Here is a 25,047-nt window from a genome sequence, read left to right on the forward strand (position 1 = left end):
ATATTACCTTTTTCATCAAAGGTCTAAATATGCTCCCAAATATCCCTTTGCAGATTCTACAAAAACAGTGTTTTCAAGCTGCTCTTTAAAAAGAAAGGTTTACTTCTATGAGACCAATGGACACATCACAAATCAGTTTCTCAGAAATCTTCTTTCTAGTTTTGATCTGATGATATTTCCGTTTTTTATGTTGGCCTCAAAGCACTCTGAAATATCCCTTCACAATTTCTAACAAAACAGTTTTTCCAAAGTGCTCAATCAAAAAAAGCTTTAATTCTGTGAGATGAATTCACACATCAGAAAGCAGTTTCTCAGAAATCTTCTATCTAGTTTTTATATGAGGGTATTTTATTTTTCACCATAGGCCTAATTACATTCCCAAATCTCCCTTCACAGATTCTACAAAAACAGTGTTTACAAAATGCTCAATGAAAAGAAAGTTTTGACTCCGTGACATGAATGCGCACATCACAGAGCAGTTTCTCAGGAACCTTTTTTGTTTTTATCTGGATATTTCCTTTTTCACCATAGGACTTAATGATCTCCCAATTATCCCTTCTCTGATTCTACAAAAACAGTGTTTCCAAACTGCTCAATCGAAAGAAAGGTTTACATCTGTGAGACGAATGCACACAGCACAAAGCTGTGTCTCAGAACCTTTCTTTCTATTTTTTAGCTGAAGATATCTCCTTTTTCACCATACACCTCAAAGTGTTCCAAAATATCCCTTTGCAGAGTCTACAAAAAATGTGTGTCAAAACTGTTCAATGAAAAGAGAGGTTTAACTTGGTGTGTTGTATGCACACTTCTCAAATCAGTATCTCAGAAAATTTCTATGTATTTATTTGAAGATATTTCCTTTTTCATCATAGTCCTCAACGAGCTCCCAAATATCCCTTCAGAGATTCTACAAAAACAGTGCTTACAAACTGCTCAATCCAATGAAAGGTTTAACTCTGTGAGATAAATGCACACATCACAAAGCAGTGTCTCAGAATAGTTCTTTCTGTTTTTTTATCTGAAGGTATTTTCTTTTTCACCATAGGCCCCAAATCCTTCCAAATATGCCTTCCCAGATTCTACAAAAACAGTGTTCCCAAAATACTCAATCAAAAGGAAGGTTTAACTGGGTGTGATGCATGCACACATCAAACATAAGTGTCTCTGAACGCTTCTTTCTAGTTTTTATCTGCAGATATTTCCTTTTTCAGCCTAGGACTGAATGCACTCCCAAATATCCCCTAGCAGTTTCTACAAAACATTGTTTCCAAACTGCTCAATCAAAAGTATGGATTACATCTTTGAGAAAAACGTACACATCACAAAGCAGTTTCTCAGAAAGACTCATTCTAGTTGTTATCTGAAGATATTTCCTTTTCACCATAGGCCTCAAAGTGCTGCCAAATATCTTTTCCCAGATTCTACAAAAACAGTGTTTACAAGCTGCTCAATCAAAAGAAAGGTTTACCTCTGTGAATTGAATACTCACATCACAAAGCAGTTTCTCTGAAACCTTCTTTGTAGTTTTTATCTGAATGTATTTCCTTTTTCAGCCTAGGTCTCAAAGTGCTCTGAAACATCCCTTTGCCAATTCTACAAAAACAGTGTTTCAAAACTGCTCAATCAAAAGACAGGTTTAACTCTGTGAGATGAATCTACACATCACGAAGCAGTGTCTCAGAAACATTCTTTGTAGTTTTTACCTGAAGATATTACCATTTCTAGCATAGGCCTCAATGTTCTTCATAATATCTCTGTGCAGTTTCCACAAAAACAGCGTTTTCAAACTTCTCAACCAAAATAAAGGTTTACAGCTGTTGGATGATGGCACACATGAAAAAGCAGTTTCTCAGAAAGCTTCTTTCTAATTTTTATGAGAAGATTTTTCCTTTTTTATCTAGGGCTTCAATGAGCTCCCAAATATCCCTTCACAGATTATACAAAAACAGTGTTTCCACACTGCTCAATCAAAAACATGATTTTACTTAAGTCTTTAATCCATCTTGAATTAATTTTTGTATAAGGTGTAAGGAAGGGATCCAGCTTCAGCTTTCTACATATGGCTAGCCAGTTTTCCCAGCACCATTTATTTAATAGGGACACCTTTCCCCATTGCTTGTTTTTCTCAGTTTTGTGAAAGATCAGATAGTTGTAGATATGAGGCATTATTTCTGAGGGCTCTGTTCTGTTCCATTGGTCTATATCTCTGTTTTGGTGCCAGTACCATGTTGTTTTGGTTACTGTAGCCTTGTAGTATAATTTGAAGTCAGGTAGCGTGTTGCCTCCAGCTTTGTTCTTTTGGCTTAGCATTGAATTGGCAATGTGGGCTCTTTTTTGGTTCCATATGAACTTTAAAGTAGTTTTTTCCAATTCTGTGAAGAAAGTCATTGGTAGCTTGATGGGGATGGCATTGAATCTATAAATTACCTTGGGCAGTATGGCCATTTTCACGATATTGATTCTTCCTACCAATGAGCATGGAATGTTATTCCATTTGATTGTATCTTCTTTTATTTTGTTGAGCAGTGGTTTGTAGTCCTCCTTGAAGAGGTCCTTCAATCCCTTGTAAGTTGGATTCCTAGGTATTTTATTCTCTTTGAAGCAATTGTGAATGGGAGTTCACTCATGATTCGGCTCTCTGTTTTTCTGTTATTGGTGTGTAAGAATGCCTGTGATTTTTGCACATTGATTTTGTATCCTGAGAATTTGCTGAAGTTGCTTGTCAGCTTGAGGAGATTTTGGGCTGAGACGATGGGGTTTTCTAGATATACAGTCATGTCATCTGCAAACAGGGACCATTTGATTTCCTGTCTTCCTAACTGAATACTCTTTATTTCCTTCTCCTGCCTGATTGCCCTGGCTAGAACCTCCAACACTCTGTTGAATAGGAGTGGTGAGAGAGGGCATCCCTGTCTTGTGCCAGTTTTCAAAGGGAATGCTTCCAGCTTTTGCCCATTCGATATGATATTTGCTGTGGGTTTGTCATAGAGAACTCTTATTATTTTTAGATATGTCACATCAGTACCTAATTTATTGAGAGTTTTTAGCATGAAGGATTGTTGAATTTTGTCAAAGACCTTTTCTGCATCTATTGAGATAATCACGTGTTTTTGTCATTGGTTCTGTTTATATGCTGGATTACATTTATTGATTTATGTATGTTGAACCAGCCTTGCATCCCAGGGATGAAGCCCACTTGATCATGGTGGATAAGCTTTTTGATCTGTTGCTGGATTCCGTTTGCCAGTATTTTATTAAGTATTTTTGCATCAATGTTCATCAAGGATATTGGTCTAAAATTCTCTTTCATTGTTGTGTCTCTGCCAGGCTTTGGTATCAGGATGATGTTGGCCTTATAAAATGAGTTAGGGAGGATTCCCTCTTTTCCTGTTGATTGGATTAGTTTCAGAAGGATTGGTACCAGCTCCTCCTTGTACCCTGGTAGAATTCGGCAGTGAATCCATCTGGTTCTGGACATTTTTTGGTTCATAAGCTATTAATTATTGCCTCAAATTCAGAGCCTGTTATTGGTCTATTCAGAGATTCAACTTCTTCCTGGTTTAGTATTGGGAGGGTGTATGTGTTGAGGAATTTATTCATTTCTTCTACATTTTCTAGTTTATTTGCATAGAGGTGTTTATAGTATTCTCTAATGGTAGTTTATATTTATGTGGGATTGGTGGTGATATCCCCCTTATCATTTTTATTGCATCTATTTGATTCCTCTCTCTTTATTAGTCTTGCTAGTGGTCTATCAATTTTGTTGCTCTTTTCAAAAAACCAGCTCCTGGATTAACAGATTTTTTGAAGAGTTTTTTGTGTCCTATTTCCTTCAGTTCTGCTCTGATCTTAGTTATTTCTTGCCTTCTGCTAGCTTTTGAATGTGTTTGCTCTTGCTTCTCTAGCTCTTTTAATTGCGATGTCCAGGTGTCAATTTTAGATCTTTCCTGCTTTCTCTTGTGGCCATTTAGTGCTATAAATTTCCCTCTACACACTGCTTTAAATGTGTCCCAGAGATTCTGGTAAGTTGTGTCTTTGTTCTCGTTGGTTTCAAAGAACATATTTATTTCTGCCTTTATTTCATTATGTACCCATTAGTCATTCAGGAGCAGGTTGTTCAATTTCCATGTAGTTGAGCAGTTTCAAGTGAGTTTCTTAATCCTGAGTTCTAGTTTGATTGCACTGTGGTCTGAGAGATAGTTTGTTATCATCTCTGTTCTTTTACATTTGCTGAGGAGTGCTTTATGTCCAACTATATGGTCAATTTTGGAATAAGTGTGGTGTGGTGCTGAAAAAAATGTATATTCTGTTGATTTGGGGTGGAGAGTTCTGTAGATGCCTATTAGGTCCTCTTTGTGCAGAGCTGAGCTCAATTCCTGGATATCCTTGCTAACTTTCTGTCTCATTGATCTGTCTAATGCTGACAGTGGGGTGTTAAAGTCTCCCATTATTATTGTAGGGGAGTCTAAGTCTCTTTGTAGGTCACTAAGGACTTGTTTTATGAACCTGGGTGCTCCTGTATTGGGTGCATATATATTTAGGATAGTTAGCTCTTCTTGTTGAATTGATCCCTTTACCATTATGTAATGGCCTTCTTTGTCTCTTTTGATCTTTGTTGGTTTAAAGTCTGTTTTATCAGAGACTAGATTTGCAACCCCTGCCTTTTATTGTTTTCCATTTGCTTGGTAGATCTTCCTCCATCCCTTTATTTTGAGCCTATATGTGTCTCTGCACGTGAGATTGGTCTCATGAATACAGGACACTGATGAGACTTGACTCTTTATCCAATTTGTCAATCTGTGTCTTTTAATTGGAGCACTTAGCCCATTTACATTTAAAGTTAATATTGTTATGTGTGAATTTGATCCTGTCATTATGATGTTAGGTAGTTATTTTGCTCGTTAGTTGATGCAGTTTCTTTCTATCATCGATGGCCTTTACAATTTGGCATGCTTTTGCAGTGGCTGGTACTGGTTGCTCCTTTCCATGTTTAGTGCTTCCTTCAGGAGCTCTTGTAGGGCAGACCTCGTGGTGACAAAATCTCTCAGCATTTGCTTGTCTGTAAAGGACTTTATTTCTCCTTCACTTATGAAGCTTAGTTTGGCTGGATATGAAATTCTGGGTTGAAAATTCTTTTCTTTAAGAATGTTGAATATTGGGCCCCCCTCTCTTCTGGTTTGTAGAGTTTCTGCTGAGAGATCAGCTGTTAGTCTGATGGGCTTCCCTTTGTGGGTAACCAGACCTTTCTCTCTGGCTGTCCTTAACACTTTTTCCTTCATTTCAACTTTGGTGAATCTGACAATTACGTGCCTTGGAGTTGCTCTTCTTGAGGAGTATCTTTGTGGACTTCTCTGTATTTTCTGACTTTGAATGTTGGCCTGCCTTTCTAGGTTGGGGAAGTTCTCCTGGATAATATCCTGCAGAGTGTTTTCCAACTTGTTTCTATTCTCCCCGTCACTTTCAGGTACAGCAATCACACGTAGATTTGGTCTTTTCACATAATCCCATATTTCTTAGAGGCTTCTTTCATTTCTTTTTACCCTTTTTTCTCTAAAATTCTCTTCTCGCTTCATTTGATTCATTTGATCTTCCATCACTGTTAACCTTTCTTCCAGTTGATCAAATCAGCTACTGAAGCTTGTGCATTCATTACGTAATTCTTGTGCCATGGTTTTCAGCTCCATCCGATCATTTAAGGACTTTTCTACACTGGTTATTCTAGTTAGCTCTTGGTCTTATTTTTTTCAAGGTTTTTAGCTTCTTTCCAATGAGTTCAAACTTCCTTCTTTAGATCACAGAAGTTTGATCATCTGAAGCTTTCTTCTCTCAACTTCTCAAAGTCATTCTCTGTCCAGCTTGTTCTCTTGCTGGTGAGGAGCTGTGTTCCTTTGCAAGGGGAGCGGCACTCTGATGTTTAGAATTTTCAGCTTTTCTGCTGTTTTTTTCCCCATCTTTGTGGTTTTATCTACCTTTGGTCTTTGATGATAGTGACGTACAGTTGGGTTTTGGTGTGGATGTGCTTTGTTTTTTTTTTGTTAGTTTTCCTTCTAACCGTCAGGAACCTCAGCTGCAGGTCTGCTGAAGTTTGCTGGAGGTCCATTCCAGACCTGTTTGCCTGGGTATCAGCAGCAGAGGCTGCAGAACTGCGATTATTGCTGAACAGCACAGTTTGCTGCCTGATCATTCCTCTGGAAGCTTCATCTCAGAGGAGTACCTGGCCATGTGAGCAGCCAGTCTGCCCCTGCTGGAGGGTGCCTCTCAGTCTACTCGGGGATCAGTGACCCACTTGAGGAGGCAGTCTGTCAATTCTCAGATCTCAAATGCCATGCTGGGAGAACCACAGCTCTCTTCAAAGCTGTCAGACAGGGACTTTTAAGTCTGCAGAAGTTTCTGCTGTCTTTTGTTCGGCTATGCCCTGCCCCCAGAGGTGGAGTCTCTAAAGACAGGCAGGCCTCCTTGAGCTGTGGTGGGCTCCACCGAGATCGAGCTTCTCAGATGCTTTGTTTACATACTCAAGCCTTAGCAATTGCAGGCACCCCACTCCCAGCCTTGCTGCTACCTGGCAGTTCGAACTCAGACTGATGTGCTAACAATAAGCAAGACTCTGTGGGCTTGGGACCCTCTCAGCCATGTGTGGGATATAACCTCCTGGTGTGCCATTTGCTAAAACCATTGGAAAAGCACAGTATTAGGGTTGGAGTTACCCAATTTTCCAGGTGCCATCTGTCACCACTTCCCTTTGTCCTTAATGAGCTTGAAAATATCCATTTGCAGAATGAAGAAAAACAGTGTTTCCAAACTGCTGAATGAAAAGAAGGTTTAACTCTGTGAGATGAAAGTGCACATCACAAAACAGTTTTGTGATGGACAAAACTAGTTTTTATCTGAAGATATTTTATTTTTAACCATAGGCCCCAATGTGTCCAAAATATCTCTCTGCAGATACTACAAAAACACTTTTTCCAAAATGGTGAAGGAGATGAAATGTTTAAATCTGCAAGATGAATGCAGACATCACAAGCCAGTTTCTCAGATAGTTTCCTTCTGGTTTTTATTGTTGGACAGTCGTTTTCCCCTTTGGCCTAATTAGCCTACAAATGCCCACTAGCAAAGTGGATAAAAACAGTGTTTCCAAACTGATGAATCCACAGAAAGATTTAATTCTGTAAGATTAATGCACACACCACAAAGCAGTTACTCAGAAAGCTTCTTTCCAGTTTTTACCTGAAGATAATTTCTTTTTCACCATAGGCCTGAATGAGTTCCCAAATGTCAATTTGCAGATTCTACAAAAACAATTTTTCAAAACTGTTGAATTAAAAGAAAAATTTAACTCCTTGAGCTGAATGCACACATCACAAAGCATTTTCTCAGATAGGTTCCTTCTGGATTTTATCCTGGGATATTCTCTTTTTTTGCCATTGGCCTCAATGAGCTCCCAAATATCACTTCGCAGATCCTTCAAAAATAGTGTTTCCAAATTGCTGAATAAACATAATGTTTTCATTATGTGAGATGAATGCATACATCACAAAGTGGTTTCTCAGATAGCTTCCTCTTAGTTTTTATCCTGAGTTTTTCAATTTTTCGCCATTGGCCTCAATTCATTCCCAAATATCCCTTTGCAGATTCTACAAAAATTTTGTTTACAAGCTACTGTATCAAAAGAATGGTTTAACTCTGTGAGATGAATGCAGACCTCACAAAGAAGTTTCTCAGATAGCATCCTTCTAGTTTTTATCATGGGATATTCACTTTTTTGCCATTGGCCACAATGAGCTCTGAAATGGCCACTTGCAGAGTGGACAAAAAGAGTGCTTCCAAATTGATGAATTAAAAGAAAGGTGTACCTCTGTGAGATGGGTGAACATGTCACAAAGCGGTTTCTCAGAAAGTTTCTTACTCGTTTTTAATCTGAAAATACTTTCCTTTTCACCATAGGCCTCAATGAGCTCCCAAAAATCCCTTCACAGATTATACAGAAACAGTGTTTCCAAACATTTGAATGAAAAGAAAGGTTATCTCTTCAAGAAGAATGCACACATCACAAAGCGGTGTCTCAGATAGCATCCTTCTTTTTTTATATTGGGATATTCGCTTTTTTGCCATTGGCATCAATGAGCTCCCAAATGTCCATTTGTAGAATGAACAAAAACAGTGTTTCCAGACTGCTGAATGTAAAGAAAGTCTTAATTCTGAGAGATGAATGTACACATCACAAAGTGGTTTCTCAGATAGCTTCATTCTAGTTTTTTCCTGGGATATTCACTTTTTCATCATTGGTGTCAGTGAGCTCCCAAATGTCCATTCACACAAAGGAGAAGAACTGTGTTTCCAAACTGCTGTATCAAAAGAAAGTTTTAACTCTGAGAGATGAATGCACACATCACAAACCGGTTTCTCAGATATCTTCCTTCTAATTTTTATCCTGGGATATTCACTTTTTCACCATTGTCTTCAATGAGCTTTCAAATGTCCATTCTCACAAAGGCCAAAAAAAGTGTTTCCATACTGCTGAATGAAAGGAAAGGTTTAACACTATGAGATGAATGCACGCATCACAAAGCAGTTTCTCAGATAGCTTCCTCTTAGTTTTATAATGGGACTTTGGATTTTTCACCATTAGCCTCAATGAGCCCCCAAATGTCCATTCACAGAAAGGACAAAAACAGTGTTTCCAAAACACTAAATGTAAAGAAGGTTTAACTCTGTGAGATGAAAGTCCACACCACAAAGTGGTTTCTCACATACATTCCATCTAGTTTTTACCAAGGAATATTCGCTTTTTTGCCATTGGCATAAAGGAGCACCAAAATGTCCATTAGCACAATGGAGAAAAATAGAGTTTCCAAAATGCTGAATCAAAAAAGTATAACTCTTTGAGATGAATGCAAATATTGTGAAGCAGTTTCTCAGAAAGCTTCTTTCTAGTTTTTATCTGAAGATGTTTTCATCACAATAGGCCTCAACGTGCTCCCAACTATCCCTTCACAGATTCTACAGAAACAGTGTTTCCAAACTGCTGAATGAAAAGAAAGGATTAACCTGTGAGATGAATTCACACATCACAAAGTGGTTTCTCAGACAGATTCCTTCTAGTTTTTATTGGGGGATAATCACTTTTTCTCCATTTGCCTCAAAGAACCCCTTAATGTCCATTTGCAGATTCTACAAAAACAGTGTTTCCAAACTCCTGAATGAAAAAGAATGAATCAACTCCTCGAGGTGAATAGATACATCACAAATTGGTTTCTCAGATGGCTTCCTTCATTTTTATCCTGGGATATTGGGTTTTTCACCATTAGCCTCAATGAGCTCCCAAATGTCCATTCTCAGAATGGACGAAAACTGTGTTTTCAAACTGCTGAATGAAAAGAAATGTTTAACTCTGTGAGAAGAAAGCACACATCACAAAGTGGTTTCTCATATAGTTTCCTCTTAGTTTTTATACTGGGACATTCGATTTTTGGCCATTGGCTTCAATGAGCTCCCAAATGTCCATTCGCAGAATGGAAAAAACAGTGTTTCCAAACTGCTGAATCAAAAGAATGGTTTAACTCTATGAGATGAATGGACGCAACATGAAGTAATTTCCAGGAATGCTTCTTTCCTGTTTTCCTCTGAAGATATTTTCTTTTTCACCATAGACCTCAATGAGCTCCCAATATCCTTTCACAGAATGGACAAAAACAGCGTTTCCAAACTGCTGAATCAAAAGAAAGGTTTAACTGTGTGAGGTGAAGGTACACATCACAAAGCAGTTTCTCAAATAGATTCCTTGTAGTTTTTCCCTGGGATATTCCTTTTTTCACCATTGGCCACAATTTCCTCCCAAATGTCCATTTGCATAATGGACAAAAACAGTGTTTCAAAACAGCTGAATCAAAATAAGGGGTTACCTCTGTGAGTTGAATGTGTAAATTACAAAGCAGTTTCTCTGAAAGCTTCTTTCTACTTTTTATCTGAAGATATTTTCTTTTTCACCATAGGTCTCTATGCACCCCAAATACCCCTTCAGAGATTCTACAATAAAAGTGTTTCCAAACTCCTGAAGAAAAGAAAGGTTTACCTCTAAAGTATGAATGCACACAGCAGAAAGCAGTCTCTCAGATAGCATCCTTCTAGTTTCTATCCTCCTATATTAGCTTTTTTGCAATTGGCCTCAATGAGGTCCCAGAAGTCCATTTGCAGAATGGACAAATACAGTTTTTCCAAACTACTGAATCAAAATAAATGTTTAACTGTCTGAGAAAAATGTACACATCACAAAGTGGTTCCTTACATAACTTCTTTCTAGCTTTTATCGTAAGATATTTTCTTTTTCACCGGAGACCTAAATGCAGTACCAAATATCCCTTCACAGATTCTACAAAAAGAGTTTTTTCAATCTGGTGAATGAAAAGAACATTTTAACTCTGTGAGTGAATGCACACATCACAAAGCAGTTTCTCAGAAAGTTTTTTTGTACTTTTTATCTGAAGGTATTTTCTCTTTCACCATTGGCCTCAATGCGCTCCCAAATATCCCTTTGCAGATTCTACAAAAACAGGGTTTCAAAACTGCTGAATGAAAAGACAGGTTTAACTCTGTGAGATGAATGCACACATCACAAAGCAGTTTCTCAGATAGCTTCCCCTTAATTTTTATCTTGGGATATTCACTTTTTTGCAGTTGACCTCAATGATCTCCCAAATGTCCATTTGCAAAATGAACAAAAACAGTGTTTCCAAACTGCTGAATCAAAAGAAAGATTTAGCTCTGTGATATGAATGCACACATCACAAAGCAGTTTCTTAGAAAGATTCTTTCTATTTCTAATCTGAATTTTTTTGGTCACCATAGGCCCCAATGTGATCCAAATATCCAATCAAAGATTCTGCAACAACAGTGTTTCCAAACTGCTGAATGAAAAGGAAGGTTTTACTCTGTGAGATGAATACAAAAAACACAAAGTGGATTCTTAGATTGCTTCCTTCTATTTTTTATCTTGGGATATTCAGTTTTTTGCCATTGGCCCCAGTGAGCTCCCAATTATGCAGTCACATAGTGGTCAAAAAAAGTGTTTCCAGACTGCTGGATTAAAAGTAAGGTTTAACTCCGTGAGGCAAAAGTCGGCATCACAAAGCACTTTCTCAGAAACCTTCTTTCTAGTGTTTACCTGAAGATATTTTCTTTTTCACCATAGTCCTCAATGCACTCCCAAAAATCCCTTCACAGATTCCACAAAAACAGTGTTTCCAAATGCTAAGAGATGAATGCACACATCATAAAGCAGTTTCTCAGAGAGCCTCACTCTAGTTTTTTTCCTGGGATATTCACTTTCTTGTCATTGGCCTCAGATGAGCTCCCAAATGTCCATTCACACAAAGGCGAAGAACGGTGTTTCCAAACTGCTGTGTCAAAAGAAAGGTCTAATTCTGCGAGATGAATGCACACATCACAAACCGGTTTCTCAGATAGCTTTCTTCTAGTTTTTTTCCTGGGTTATTCACTTTTTTGCCATTGACCTCAATGAGCTCCCAAACGTCCATTTGCAGAATGGACAAAAGCAGTGTTTCCATACTGCTGAATCAAAAGGAAGTTTTATCTCTGTGAGATGAAGGCACACATCACAAAGCAATTTCTCAGAAAGGTTATTTCTAGTTTTTATTTGAAGATACTTTCATTTACTTCATTAGCCACAATGCAATCCCAAATATAGCTTCACAGATTCTACAAAAACAGTGTTTCCAAACTGCTGAATGAAAAGGAGGTTAAACTCTGCAAGATGAATGCACACATCAAAAAGCAGTTTGACAGATAGCTTCCTTCTGGTTTTTATCCTGGGATATTTATTCTTTGCAATTGGCCTTAATGATGTCCCTAATGTCCATTCACAGAATGAAAAAAACAGTGCTTCCATACTGCTCAATCAAAAGAAAGTTTTAACTCTGTTAAAATTTTAAATCTGTTAAAACTTAACTGATGAATGAAAAGAAAGGTGTAACTCTGTGAGACGAATGCACACATCTCATAGCAGTTTCTCAGATAGTTTCCTTGTAGTTTTTATCCTGGAATTTTCACTGTTTCACCATTGGCCTCAATGAGCTCACAAATGATCTTTCCTAGAATGGATAAAAACAGTGTTTCCAAAGTGCTGAATCAAAAGAAAATGTTGACTCTGTGAAATGGATGCATACATTGCAAAGCAGTTTCTCAGAAAGCCTCTTTTCCATTTTTTTCAGAAGATATTTTCTTTTGCATCCTAGTCCTCAATGCCCTCTGATACGTCCTTTCACTGAAAGGATAAAACCAGTGCTTCCAAACTGTGGAATCAAAAGAAAGATTTAAATCTATGAGTGAATGGACACATCACAAAGCCATTTCTGAGATAACATCCTTCTAGTTTTTATCCTGGGAAATTCACATTTTCACCTTCAGTCTCAATGAGCTCTCAAATGTCTATTTGCAGAATGGACAAACACAGAGTTTCCAAAGTACTGAATGAAAAGTGAGGTTTAACTGCAAGATGAATGCACATATCACAAAGTCGTTCCACAGTTAGCATCCTTTTAGTTGTTATCCTGGGATACTTGATTTTCACCATTGGCCTCAATGATCTCTCAAATGTCCATTCTCTGAATGGACAAAAACAGTGTTTGCAAAGTGCTGAATCAAAAGAAAGTTTTACTTCTGTGAGATGAATGCACACATCACAAGGGAGTTTCCCAGAAAACTTCTTTCTAGTTTTTATCTGAAGTTATTTTCTTTGTCTCCATAGGCCTCAATCCACTGCCAAATACCCACTCACAGATTTTACAAAAACAGTGTTTCCAAACTGGTGAATGAAAAGAACTGTTTAACTCTGTGAGATGGGTGCACACATCACAAAGTGGATTCTCAGATAGCTTCCTTGAGTTTTTATCCTGGGATATTTGATATTTTGCCTTTGGCCACAATGAGCTCTGAAATGTCTACTCGCAGAGTGGTCAAAAACAGTACTTACAAACTGATGAATGAAAAGAAAGGTGTAACTCTGTGGGATGGGTGCACACATCACAAAGCAGTTTCTCAGAAAGCTTCTTTCTGATTTCTTTCTGAAAACATTTTCCTTTTCACCATAGGCCTCAATGAGCTTCAAAATATCTCTTTGCAGATTCTACAAAAACAGTGTTTCCAAACTGTTGAATGGAAAGAAAGGTTTACCTCTGTGAGAAGAATGCACAAAACACAAAGCGCTTTCCCATATAGTGTCATTCTTTTTTTTATCCTGGGATATTCACTTTTGTGCCATTGGCATCAATGACCTCCCAAATGTCAATTCGCAGAATCAACAAAAAGTAGTGTTTCCAAGCTGCTTAATGAGAAGAAAGGCTTAATACTGAGAGATGAATGCACACATCACAAACGTGGTTTCTTAGATAGCTTCATTCTAGTTTTTTCCCAGGATATTCACTTTTTTGTCATTGGCATCAATGAGCTCCCAATTTTCCAATCACACAAAGAAGAACAGTTTTTCCAAACTGCTGTATCAAAAGAAAGGTTTAACTCTGTCAGATGAATACACACATCACAAACCAGTTTCTCAGGTAGATTTCTTCTGGTTTTCTTTCTGGGATACTCTGTTTTTCGCCAATGACCTCAATGAGTTCCCAGACGTCCCTTTGCAGAATGGACAAAAACAGTGTCTCCATACTGCTGAATCAAAAGAAAGTTTTAACTCTGTGCGATGAATGCACACATCAGAAAGAAGTTTCTCAGAAAGGTTCTTTCTAGTTTTTATTTGAAGATAATTTCGTTTACATCATAAGCCTCAATGCACACCCTAATATCCCTTCACAGATTCTACAAAACAGTGTTTCCAAACTGCTGAATGAAAAGAAGGTTAAACTTTGCAAGATAAATGCACACATCACAAAGCAGTTTGACAGATATCTTCCATCTGGTTTTTATCCTGGGATATTCGCTTTTTTCCCATTGGCCTCAATGATGTCCCTAATGTCCATTCACAGAATGGAAAAACATAGTGTTTCCAAACTGCTCAATCAAAAGAAAATTTTAACTCTCTGAGATGAATGCAAACACCATAAAGCAGATTCTCATATAGCTTCTTTGAGTTTTTATCCTGGGATATTCACTTTTTTGCCATTGGCCACAGTGAGTTCCGAAATGTCCACTCACAGAGTGGGCAAAAACAGTGCTTCCACACTGATGAATGAAAAGAAAGGTGTAACTCTCTGAAATGGGTGTACACGTCACAAAGCAGTTCCTCAGAAAACTTCTTTCTCATTTTTAATTTGAAAATATTTTCCTTTTCACCATAGGCCTCAAGGAGCTCCCAAATATCCCTTCACAGATTATACAAAAACAGTGTTTCCAAACTGTTGAATGAAAAGAAAGGTTTACCTCTGCAAGAATAATGCACACATCACAAAGTGGTTTCTCAAATAACATCCTTCTTTTTTTTATATTGGGATATTTGCTTTTTCACCATTGGCATCAATGAGCACCGAAATGTCCATTCGTAGAATGGACAAAAACAGTGTTTCCAGACTGATGAATGAAAAGAAAGGCTTAATTCTGAGAGACAAATGTACACATCACAACGTGGTATCTCAGGTAGATTCATTTAGTTTTTTGCCGGGGATATTCACTTTTTTGTCATTGTTCTCAGTGAACTCCGAAATGTCCATTCACACAAAGGAAAACAGTGATTGCAAACTGCTGTATCAAAAGAAAGTTTTAACTCTGTGAGATGAATGCACACATCACAAACCAGTTTCTGAGGTAGCTTTCTTCTAGACTTTTTCCTGGAATATTTGCTTTTTCACCATTGACCTCAATGAGCTCCCAAATGTCCATTTGCAGAATGGACAGAAACAATGTTTCCACAGTGCTGAATCAAAAGAAAGTTTTAACTCTGTGAGATGAATGCACACATCACAAAGCAGTTTCAGAGAAAGTTTCTTTCTACTTTGTATCTGAAGATGATTCCTTTTTCACCATAAGACTCAATGCACTCCCAAGTATCCCTTCACAGATTCTACAAAAACAGTGTATTCAAACAGCTCAATGAAAAGAAAGGTTTAACTCTGTGAGATGAACGCACACATCTCAAAGCAGTTTCTCATAAAGCTTCTCTCTAGTTTTTATGTGAATATATTTCCTTTTCCACCATATGACTCAATGGGCTCCCAAATTTCCCTTTTAAGATTCCACAAAAACCTTGTTTCCAAACATCTCAATGAACAGAAAGGTTCAGTTCTGTGAGATGAATGCACACATCACAAAGCAGTTTCTCAGAAAGCTTCTTTCTAGTTTTTATGTGAAGATATTTCCATTTTCACCACAAGACTCAGTGGACTCCCAAATATCCCTTCACAGATTCTACAAAAACAGTGTTTCCATACTGCTCCATGAAAAGAAAGGTTTATCTTTTAGAGATAAATGCACCCTTCACATAGCAGTTTCATGAAAAGTTTCTTTCTAGTTTTATCTGAAGATATTTTTTTCAACATAGGCCTCAATGCCCTCCCAAATATACCTTCACAGATTTTACAGAAACGAGATTCCAAACTGCTCAATTATAAGAAAGGTTTAATACTGTGAGATTAATGCACACTTCACAAAACAGTTTCTCAAAAAGCATCTTTCCAGTTTTTTGTGAACATATTTCCTTTATCACCATAGGACTCAAAGCACTCCCAAATATCCCTTCACAGTTCCTATAAAAACAGTATTTTCAGACTGCTCAAGCAAAAGAAAGGTTTAACTGTGTCAAATGAATGCACACATCACAAAGCAGTTTCTCAGAAAGCTTTTCTGTAGTTTTTATGTGAAGATATTTCCTTTATCACCATAAAACTCAATGTGCTCCAAAATATCCCTTTGCAGTTTCTACAAAAATAGTGCTTACAAACTGCTCAATCAAAGAAAGGTTTTACTCTGTGAGATGAATGAACACATCACAAACATTTTCTCAGAAAGCTTCTTTCTAGTTAGTATCTGAAGATAGTAGGTTTCACACCATAGACCTCAATGCACTCCCAAATTTCCCTTTGCAGATTCTACAAAAACCATCTTTCCAAACTGCTCAATAAAAAGAAAAGTTTAACTCTATGACATGAATTCACACCTTACAAAGCAGTTTTTCAGAAAGCTTCTTTAGTTTGTATCTGAATATACTGCCTTTCTACCCATGGGCCTCAATGAGCTCCCAAATATCCCTTCACATATTCTACAAAAAAAGTGTTTCTAAACTGCTCAATCCAAAGAAAGGTTTAACTCTATGAGATAAATGCCCACATTGCAAGGCAGTTTCAGAGAAAGCTTCTTTCTAGTTTTTATATGAAGATATTTCCTTTTTCACCATATGCCTCAAGGTGTTCCAAATATCCTTTTGCAGTTTTTTAAAAAACTGTGTTTCCAAACTGCTAAATCAAAAGGAAGTTTTAACTCTCTGAGATGAATGCTTACATCACAAACCAGTTTCTCAGAAAGCTTCTTTTTCTTTCATATCTTAAGATAATTTTTCCACCATCAGCCTTGATGCAGATGAACACACACAACTTAAAGCAGTTTCTCAGAAAGCTTCTTTGTAGTTTTTAACTAAAGATGTTTACTTTTTCACCGTAGGACTCAAGGGGCACCCAAATATCCCTTTGCAGATTCTACAGAAACAGTGTTTCCAAACTGCCCCATCAAAAGAAAGTTTTATCTCTTTGAAATGAATGCACACGTCACAAAGCAGTTTCACAGAAACTTCTTTCTAGTTTTATCTGAAGGTATTTTTTCACCACAGGCCTCAATGCCTTCCCAAATATCCCTTTGCAGATTGTACAAAAACAGAGATTCCAAACTGCTCAATCAAAAGAAAGCATTAACTCTGCGAGAGGAATGAACATTTCCAAAGCAATTTCTCAGAAATTATCTTTATAGTTTTTATGTGAACATATTTATCACCACAGGACTCCTTGCGCTCCCAAATATCTTTAGCAGTCCTTACAAAAACAGTGTTTCCAAACTGCTAAATCAAAAGACTGCTTTAACTCTGTGAGATGAACACACACTTCTCAAAACAGTTTCTCAGAATGTTTCTTTCAAGTTTTTATGTGAATATATTGCCTTTTCCCCATAAGACTCAATGGGCTCCCAAATATCCCTTTGCAGATTCTACAAAAACAGTGTTTCCAAATGGCTCAATCAAAAGGAAGTTTTAACTCTGTGAGATGAATGCATGCATCACAAAGCTGTTTCTCAGAAAGCTTCTTTCTAGTTTTTATGTGAAGATGTTTCCTTTTTCACCATAAAACTCAATGTGTTCCCAACTATTCCTTTGCAGGTTCTACAAAGTCTTTCCAAACTGCTCAAAGTTTATCTCTGTGAGATGAATGCACATATCATAAAGCAGTTTCACAGAAAGTTTCTGTCTAGTTTGTATCTGGAGATATTTCCCTTTTTAACATAGGCCTCAATGCTCACCCAAATATCCCTGTTCAGATTCTACAAAAACACTGTTTGTGAATGCCTCAATGAAAAGAAAGGTTTAATTCTATAAGACGAATGCACACATCACAAAGCAGTCTGTCAGAAAGCTTCTTTCTAGATTTTATGTGAAGATATTTCCTTTTCCACCATAGGTCTCAATGCACTACAAATATATTTTGCAGATTCTACAAAACAGGTGTTTCCAAAATGCTCAAGCAAAAGAAACGTTTAACTCTGTGAGATGCATGCACTCTTCACAAACAGTTTCTTCAGAAAATATCTTTCAAGTTCTTCTTTGAACATATTTCCTTTATCACCATGGGACTCTATGCATTCCCAAATATCCCTTCGCAGTTTCTACAAAAACAGTGTTTCCAAGGTGCTACATCAAAAGAAAGTTTTATCTCTGTGAGATGAATGCACACATCTCAAAGCAGTTTCTCAGAAAGCTTCTTTATTAGTTTTTATGTGGAATTATTTCCTTTTCACCACATGCCTCATTGTGCTCCCAAATATCCCTTCACAGTTTGTAAAAAAAAGTGTTTCCATACTGCTCAATCAAAATAAAGGTTTAATTCTATGAGATGAATGCACACAACACAAAGCGGTTTCTAAGAAAGCTGCTTTCTAGTTTTTATGTGAAGATATATTCTTTTTCACCATTGGCCTCAATGGGCTCCAAAGATCCTTTTGCAGATGCTACAAAACCAGTGTTTACAAATTGCTCAATCAAAAAGAAGTTTTAATTCTGTGAGATGAATGCACTCATCACAAAGCAGCATTTCGTAAAGCCTGTTTTTAGTTTATATCTGAAGATATATCATTTTTCACCATAGACCTAAATCTGCTCCCAAATACCCCTTTACAGTTTCTTCAAAAACAATGTTTCCAACCTGCTCAATCAAAAGAAAGTTTTAACTGTTTGAGATGAATGCACCCCTCATAAAGCAGTTTCAGAGAAAGCTCATTTCTAGTTTGTATATGAAGATATTTCCTTTATCACCATGGGCATCAATGCGCTCCTAAATATTGCTTCTCAGATTCTGTAAATACAGTGATCCCAAAATTCTCAATCAAAAGAGAAATTTATTTCTATGAGTTGAATTCACACACCACAAAGCAGTTTTTCAGAAAGCTTATTTCTTATTTTTATGTGAAGATATTTTATTTTTCACAATAGGCCTCAAAGTACTCCAAATATCTTTCTGCAGATTCTACAAAAACAGTGTTTCCAAACTGCTCAATCAAAAGGAAGGTTTAACTCTGTGGAATGAATGCACTCATCACAAGCACATTCTCAGAAAAATTCTTTTAATTTATATCTGAAGATATTTCCTTTTTCACAACAGGCCTCAAAGCGAAACAAAATATCCCTTTGCAGATTCTACAAAAACAGAGTTTCCAAACTTCTCAATCAAAAGAAAGGTTTAACTCTGTGAGATGAATGCACACATCACAAAGCAGTTTCTCAGAAAGCTTCTTTCTAGTTTTCATGTGAAGATATTTGCTTTTTCACCATTGACCTCAATGGGCTCCAAATATCCTTTTGCACATTCTACAAAAACAATGTTTCCTAACTGATTAATCAACAGGAAGCTTTAACTCTTTGAGATGAATGCACTAATCATAAACCAGTTTCTCAGAAAGCTTCTTTCCAGTTTTTATGTGAAGATATTTCCTTTTGCGAAATAGGCCTCAAAGCGGAAAAAAAAACCCTCACAGATTCTACCAAAACAGTGTTTCTGAACTGCTCATTTAAAAAAAAGGTTTAACTCTGTGAGATGAATGCATACATCACAAAGCAGTTTTGGTGAAAGCTTCTTTCTATTTTGTATCTGAAGATATTTCCTTATTCACCATAGGCCTCAATGCACTCTCAAATATCCCTTTGCAGATTCTACAAAAACAGTGTATCCTTACTACTCAATCAAAAGAAAGGTTAAACTTTATGAGATAAAAGAAAACATCACAAAGCAGTTTCTCAGAAAGCTCCTTTTTTCTTTATATCTGAAGATATTTCCTTTTTCACCATAGACTTCAAAGCACAAACAAATATTCCTTCGCAGATTCTACAAAAGCAGTGTTTCCAAAAGGATCAACCAAAAGAAAGGTTTAACTCTGTGAGATGAATGCACACATCACACAGTAGTTTCAGAGAAAGCTTCTTTCTAGTTTGTATCTGGAGATATTCACACATCACAATACAGTTTCTCAGAAAACATCTTTCTAGTTTTTATGTGAAGGCATTTCCTTCTTCACAATTAGCCTCAGTGAGCTCCCAAATATCGTTTTGCAGATTCGGAAAAAAAAGTGTTTCCAAATTGCTCAATCAAAAGGAAGGTTTAATTCTTTGAGAAGAAAGCACACATCACAAAGCAGTTCCTCAGTGAGTTTCTTTCTAATTTGTATCCTAAGGTATTTCCTTTCTCACCATAGGGCTCAATGCACTCCCAAATATCCCTTTGCAGATTCTACAAAAACAGTGTTTCCAAACTACTCAATCAAAAGAAAGGTTTAACTCTGTGAGATGAACTGCACATCACAGAGCAGTTTCAGAGAAAGCTTCTTTCTAATTTGTATCTGAAGATATTTCCTTTTTCACCCTGGGCCTCAAAACGTTCCAAAATATCTCCTCACAGATTCTACATAAACAGTTTTTCAAAACTGCTCAGTGTAAAGAAAGGTTTAACTCTATGAGATGAATGCACACATCACTATGCAGTTTGTCAGAATGCTTCTTTCTAGTTGTTTCTGTGAAGATATTTCCTTTTTCTCCATTGGCCTCAAGGTGCTCCCAAATGTCCTTTTGCAGATTCTGAAAAAACAGTGTTTCCAAATTGTTCAATCAAAAGAAAGTTTTAAATCTGTGAGATGAATGCACACATCACAAATAGTTTCTCAGAAAACTTCTTTCCATTTTCTTTGTGAATATATTTTCATTATTAACATGGGACTCAATGTGCTCCCAAATATGCCTTCGCAGTTTGTACAAAAACGGTGTGTCCAATCTGCTCAATCAAAAGAATGGTTTATCATTGTGAGAAGAATGCACACATCACAAAGCAGTTTCTCAGAATGTTTCTTTCTAGTTTGTATGTGAAGATATTTCATTTTTCACCATTGGCCTCAAAGTGCTCCCAAATATCCTTTTGCAGATTCTAAAAAAAAAAAAGTTTCCAAATTGCTCAATCAAAAGGAAGGTTTAACTCTGTGATATGAATGCATACCTCACAAAGAAGTTTCTCAGAAAGTTTCTTTCTAGTTTGTATCTGAAGATATTTCCTTTTTCACAGTAAGCCTTAATGTGCTCCCAAATATCCCTCTGCAGATTATACAAAAACAGTGTTTCCAAGCTGCTCAATCAAAAGATAGGTTTACCTAAGAGAGATGTATGCACACATCCAAAGCAGTTTCAGAGAAAGCTTCTTTCTAATTTGTGTTTGAAGATATTTCCTTTTTCACCATAGGTCTCAATGCACTCCCAAGTATCTCTTTGCAGATTCTACAAAAACAGTGTTTCCATACTGCTCAATCAAAAGAGAGGTTTAACTCTATGAGATGAATCTACACATCACAAAGCAGTTTCTCAGATACTTGCTTTCTAGTTTTTATGTGAAGATATTTTCTTTTTCACCATTGGCTTCATTGTGCTCCAAAGATCCTTTTGCAGATCCTACAAAAACACGTTTCCTAATTGCACAATCAAAATGAAGGTTTAACTCTGGGAGATGAATGCACTCATCACAAAGCAGTTTGTCACAAAGCTTCTTTCAAGTTTTTATGAGAAGATAATTCCTTTTTCACCATAGGTCCCAACGCACTCCCAAGTATACTTTTGCAGATTCTAAAAATAATTTGTTTCCAAATTGTTCAATCAAAAGGAAGGTTTCACTCTGTGAGATTCATGCATAAATCAGAAAGCAATTTTTCAGAAAGTTTCTTTCTAATTTATGCCTGAAAATATTTCCTTCTTCACAGTAGGCCTCAAAGCAAAACCAAATAAACCCACACAGATTTTACCATAACACTGTTTCCAAACTGCTGAATCTAAATAAAGGTTTACCTCTGTGAGATGAATGCACACATCACAAAGCAGTTTCAGTGAAAGCTTCCTTCAAGTTTCTTTCTGAAGACATTTCCTTTTTCACCATTGGCCCCAATATACTCCCAAATATCCCTCCTCAGATTTTACAAAAATAGTGTTTCCGTACTGCTCAATCAAAATAAAGCTTTAACTCTAAGAGATGAATGCATACATCACAAAGCAGGTTGTCAGAAAGTTTCTTTCTAGTTTTTAGGTGAAGATATTCCCTTTTTCAACATAAGACATAATGGGCTCCAAATTATCCCTTTGCAGATTCTATGAAAACAGTCTTTCCAAGTTGCTCAAAAAAAGAAAGGTTTAACTCTGTGAGATGAATGCACACATCACAATGTAGTTTCTCAGAAAGCTTCTTTCTAATTTTTATGAGAAGATATTTCCTTTTTCACCATAGGACTCAATGTGCTCCAAATATCCTTTTGCAGATTTGACAAAAACAGTGTTTCCAAACTTCTCAATCAAAAGCAAGGTTTAACTCTGTGAGATGAATGCACTGATCACAAAGCAGTTTCTCAGAATGCTTATTTTTAGTTTATAACTGAAGATATTCACTTTTTCATCATAGTGCTCAAAGTGCAAAGAAATATCCCTTCACAGATTCTACAAAAACAGTGTGCCAAACTGCTCAATGAAAGGAAATATTCAGCTATAAGAGATGAATACACACATAAAAAGCAGTCTCAGAGAATGCTTCTTTCTTGTTTGTAACTGAAGTTATTTACTTTTTCAACATAGGCAACAATGCAATCCCAAATATCCCTTCACTGATTCTACAAAAACAGTGTTTCCAAACTGCTCAATCAAAAGTAAGATTCAGCTCTGTGAGATGAACGCACACATCACAAAGAAGTTTCTCAGAAAGCTTCTTTCTAGTTTTTATGTGAAGCTATTTCCTTTTTCACCATTGGCCTCAATGTGTTCTCAATATCCCTTCACAGATTCTATAAAAACAGTTTCCAAACTGTTCAGTCAAAAGGAAGGTTTAACTCGGTGAGATGAATGCAAACTTGAAAAAGCAGTTTCTAAGCAATCATCTTTCCAGTTTTTAAGTGAATATATTCTGTTTATCACCGTAGGACTCAATGCACTCTCAAATATGCCTTCACAGTTTCTACAAAAACAGTGTTTCTAAAGTGCTCAATCAAAAGAAAGGTTTAACTTAGTGAAGTGAATGAACACATCACAAAGCAGATTCTCAGAATGCTTCTTTCTAGTTTTTATGTGAAGATATTTCTTTTTTCACCATAGTCCTCAAAGCGCAAACAAATCTCCCTTCACAGTTTCTACCAAAGCAGTGTTTCCAAACTTCTCTGTCAAAGAAAAGTTTAACCCTATGAGATGAATGCACACATCTTAAAGCAGTTTGTCAGAAAGCTTCTTTCCAGTTTTTATATGAACATATTTCCTTTATCAATGCTGGACTCAATGTGCTCCCAAATATCCCTCCACAGATTCTACAAAAATGGTATTTCAAAACTGCTCAGTGAAAAAAGAAATATCATTTTTGCATATCCTACAAAAACAGAGTTCCCAAACTGCTCAATCAAAAGGAAGGTTTCACTCTGTGAGATGAATATTCTCATCACAAAACAGTTTCTCAGAAAGCTTCTTTCTAGTTTGTATCTGAAGATACTTTCTTTTTTGCCACAAGCCTCAAGGGGCTCCCAAATATCCCTTCACAGATTCTAGAAAAACAGTGTTTCCAAACCGTTCTATGCAAAGAAAAGCTTACCTCTATGAGATGAATGCACATATCACAAAGCTGTTTCTCAGAAAGCTTCCTTCTAGTTTGTATCTGAAGATATTTTCTTTTTCACCATAGACTCCAATGCACTCCAAGTTTCCTTTTGTAGATTCTACAAAAACCGTGATTTCAAATTCCTCAATCAAAAGAAAGGTTTAACTCTGTGAGATGAATCCACTCACTGGAAAGCAGTTTCTCAGAAAGCTTCTGTTTAGTTTATATTTGAAGATATTTCCTCTTTCAACATAGGCCTCAATGTACTCCAAAATATCCCTTTGCAGTTTCTACACAAACAGTGTTCCCAAACTTCTCAATCAAAAGAAAGTTTTAACTCTGTCTAATGAAGGCACACATCTTAAAGCAGTTCTTCAGAATTTTTTTTATGTGAAGATATTTCCTTTTTCACCATAATACTCAATGGCTCTCAATTTCCCTTTTCAGATCCTGCAAAAATAATGCTTCCAAACGGCTCAATCAAAATGAAAGTTACCTCTGTGAGATGAATGCACACAATACAAAGCAGTTTCTCAGAAAGCTTCTTCTAGTTTTTATGTGAAGATATTTCCTTTTTCACCATAGGCCTCCGTGCACTCCTAAATATCCCTTGGCAAATTCACCAAAATCGTGTTTCCATACTTCTCAATCAGAAGAATGGTTTAACTCTATGAGATGAATGCACACATCAAAAAGGAGTTTCTCAGAATGTTTCTTTCTACTTTTTATGTGGAGATATTTCCTTTTTCGTCATAAGACTCAATATATCCCAAATATCCCCTTGCAGATACTAGAAAAATTGTTTTTCCAAACTGCTCAAAAGGAATGTTTAACTCTGTGAGATGAATGTGCTCATCACAAAGCAGTTTCTCAGAAAACTTCTTTCTAGTTTTTATGTGAAGATATTCCCTTTTTCAACATAAAACTCAATGGGCTCCCAAATATCTCTTAGCAGATTCTATAAAAACAATGTTTCCAAACTGCTCAATCAAAAGAAAGTTTTAACTATTTGAGATGAATGCACACGTCATCAAGCAGTTTCTCAGAAAGTTTCTACTTTGTATATGAAGATATTTCCTTTTTCACCATAGGCCTCAATGTGCTCCCAAATATCCCTTTGCAGATTCTACAAAAACAGTGTTTCCAAACTGCTTATTCAAAAGAAAGGTTTAACTCTATGAGATGAATGCACACACCACGAAAAAGTTTCTCAGAAAAATTCTTTCTAGTTTGTATCTTAAGATATTTCCTTTTCCTCCCTATGCCTCAATGTCCTCTTCCCTTCCCAGATTCTGCAAAGACAGTGTTTCCAAACTGCTCATTCAAAAGAAAGGTTTAACTCTATGAGATGAATGCACACACCACAAAACAGTTTCTCAGAAAACTTCTTTCTAGTTTGTATCTTAAGATATTTCATTTTCCTCCATATGCCTCAATGTTCTCTTTCCTTCCCAGATTCTGCAAAGACAGTGTTTCCAAACTACTCAATCAAAATAAAGGTTTACCTCTATGAGATGACTGCACATATAATAAAGTACTTACTCAGCAAGCTTCTGTCTTATTTTTAATGAAAGTTATTTTCTTTTTCGCCATAGGCTTCAATGCGCTTTCAAATATCCCTTAGCAGCTCCTGCACAGTGTTTCCAAACAGTGAATGAAAAGAAATGTTTAACTCTGTCAGATGAATGTACACATCACAAAGCAATTTCTTACATAGCTTCCTTCTAGTTTTTACCCTTAG

This window comes from Pan paniscus, chromosome 6, assembly GCF_029289425.2.
Source record: "Pan paniscus chromosome 6, NHGRI_mPanPan1-v2.0_pri, whole genome shotgun sequence".
In the NCBI taxonomy this organism is placed as follows: Eukaryota; Metazoa; Chordata; class Mammalia; order Primates; family Hominidae; genus Pan; species Pan paniscus.